We start from the raw sequence: 3,028 nt of genomic DNA on the forward strand, positions 1-3,028 counted from the left end.
GCATATAAGGACTTTCTTGGAGTATTGTAACACCCTCAAGCAAAATGGAGTTTCACCGAGTGCTATCAGATTATCACTATTCCCATTTTCCTTGAGAGATGGAGCAAGAGTATGGCTTCAGTCATTGCTTGAACATCTGAAAGATACTTGGGAGACCTTATTGTAGACATTTCTTGAGAGATACTTTCCACCCACAAAAGCTGCCGAATACAGGGACAAGTTAATAAGGTTTACTCAATATGATGGAGAAAGTTTGTATGACGCATGGCAAAGATTCAACTCTTTAATCAGAATGTGTCCTCATCATGGTTTAGAAAGATGGCTGGTGTTACAAACCTTTTACAAAAGACTGTCCACTCAGACCAGAGCTTTTGTCGATTCTGCTGCTGGAGGAGGAATCATGAATAAAACCCTTGATGAAGCATTTGCATTGATTGAAAGTATGGCGTCTCATCATTTCCAATGGTCAAGTGAAAGAGCAATAGCACCACCACATCCTGGTGTGTATAATGTGTCTGCAAATGATAGCATGGCGGCTCAGATTGACATTTTGAACAAGAAGATGGACAATATCATGTCAAATTGCATCGGTACATCTGTAGCTTCAGTAAGTGTGCCTCAAATGTGTGATGTATGTGGCCAAGCAGGTCATCCTTCAACAGAATGTACCTTCTATTCAGCAATTGGATCATCGATTTCAGAAGTAAGTTATGCCCAAGGTCAAGGTCCATTCTCAAACAGCTACAATCCTTCTTGGAGGAACCATCCAAACTTGTCGTACAAGAACAATCAATCATATGCAAGTGGATCGACAGTACAAGGAAATCGACCACCAAATCATCCAAGTCAATTTCAAGTGTCGAGGCAGAATGAACAACAAAATGTTCAGCCAAATGGAATGGAGGAAATCATGAAGATGTAGTTGGAATTAATGAACAAGATGACAAATGAAGTTAATGGCTTAAAGGATTCTGTTAAGATGCTTGTGAGAAAAATGGATAGTATGGTGGGAGAAAATGAAGCAAGGCTGCCTGCTCAACCAATTCCAAACCCGAAAGCTCACTGTGGGGCAATATCTTCAGTTGATGCAGTGACTACAAGGAGTGGAGCTATGACAGGACCATTACTTCCTATTCCGAAGACATATGTGCCTCCTGCTATGAGGCCAAGATCATCGGGAACTCCACCTTCAACATCATCAGAGAAAAAAAAAGAAGAAAGAAGTTGATAATCGAATTGAAATTGAAGTCGAATTTCCTGGTTTTCAAACAAGAGTTGAGCCTTTGCCAGAGGACACAATAACAACCAACAACATTCCCTTTCCTGAGAGGTTCAACAAATCCAAAGATGGCAAGCAATTTGCCAAATTTTTGGAAACTATGAAAGGAGTTCAGATTACTATTCCTATTCTTGAAGCTCTTTTGCATGTTTCAATGTATGCCAAATATTTCAAGGAATTATTAACAAAGAAAAGAAGCATGTCTGAGCCAGAAGTTGTAACTCTATCAAAGGAATGCAGTGCAATCATTTAGAACTCCATGCCTGAAAAATTGGATGATCCAGGAAGTTTTTGTGTGCCATGTGTGATTGGAAACAAAACTTACAGTGCTCTATGTGACTTGGGTTCAAGTGTTAGTGTGTTACCACATTCAGTTAGCAAAAGGATGTTCTTGGGAGAATTAGATCCAACATCCATAACTCTTCAGTTGGCCGACAGAACATATAGGAGACCCGTTGGAATTCTTGAGGATGTTCCAATCAAAGTTGGGAAGTTTGTTTATCCGGTTGACTTTGTAGTGCTAGATATGGAGGACAAGAGTGAGGCTGTGATTCTTGGAAGACCATTTCTAGCCACAGCTGGTGCACTTATTGATGTCCAAGAAGCTAAATTGAGCTTGAGGTTCGGAAATGAAAAGGTGGAGTTTGACATGAAGCATGCAACACATGTTCCGCAAAGTGAAGAACACTGCTACAGAATTGATACATTACAGAAATGTGTGGAAGAAGGTTATGAAGAGAGGTATGGAAGTAATTGTTGTGAAGTAGTTGAGGAGGACAATAGTGAAATTAGATACGAGGAAATCAGACCTGTGAGCATGTTGGAAAGTTGTGCAAGGTCATTAGAGAAGATGCAACCAAGGCAAATAGAAATGAAACAACTTCCAGAAAGTTTGAAGTATGCATTCTTAGATAATGAAAACCAGTGGCCAATTATCGTAAACAGTGAGTTGACGGAACTGCAAACAAAAGGGCTTCAAGCAGTTTTGCAAAAGTACAAGGATGTTATCGGATATTCGATTGATGATATGAAAGGGATAAACCCTGTTGTCTGCTCTCATAGGATTTACTTGAAAGAAAGCAGTGTGCCAATTAGAGAAAATCAAAGAAGGTTAAATCCCCATTTGCAAGAGGTGGTCAAAAAGGAGATTCTTAAATTGCTCTCTGCTGATATCATATACCCAATTTCGGACAGCGAGTGGGTGAGTCCCATTCACATGGTGCCCAAAAAAGGAGGAATAACTGTCATTGAAAATGAACAAGGGCAAACTATTCCTAGTAGGACTGTCACAGGGTGGAGAATGGTCAATGATTTCAGAAAGTTAAATGAAGTAACAAGGAAGGACCATTTTCCTTTACCATTTATTGACCAAATGCTGGAAAGGCTTGTTCGGCATGAATATTTCTGCTACTTAGATGGGTATTCAGGATTCTTGCAAATCCCAATTCACCCGGATGATCAAGACAAAACAACTTTCACTTGCCCATACGGAACATTTGCTTACAAAAGACTAGCTTATGGACTTTGTAATGCACCCCCAACATTTCAAAGGTTTATACTCTCTACATTCTCAGATATGATAGGAATCAAAGTGGAGGCGTTCATAGATGATATTACAGTGGTTGGAAAAAGTTATGAAGATTGCTTGAATAATCTGGCAGTAGTTCTTCAGAGGTGTTCAGAACACAATCTAGTCCTAAACTGGGAGAAGTGTTAGTTTATCGTAAGGGAAGGAATTATTTTGGGGCA

The 3,028-nt window shown here is 39.7% G+C and overlaps 1 non-coding gene across 1 annotated transcript; it reads right to left on the bottom strand.

The window, feature by feature from the left end:
- Positions 1–205: 205 nt before the first annotated feature.
- Positions 206–312, bottom strand: LOC123038419 (small nucleolar RNA R71). The gene has a single exon (XR_006417866.1). It is a non-coding gene; the product is annotated as a small nucleolar RNA R71 (small nucleolar RNA).
- Positions 313–3,028: the final 2,716 nt, after the last annotated feature.

This window comes from Triticum aestivum, chromosome 2A (genome assembly GCF_018294505.1).
Source record: "Triticum aestivum cultivar Chinese Spring chromosome 2A, IWGSC CS RefSeq v2.1, whole genome shotgun sequence".
Classification (NCBI taxonomy): domain Eukaryota; kingdom Viridiplantae; phylum Streptophyta; class Magnoliopsida; order Poales; family Poaceae; genus Triticum; species Triticum aestivum.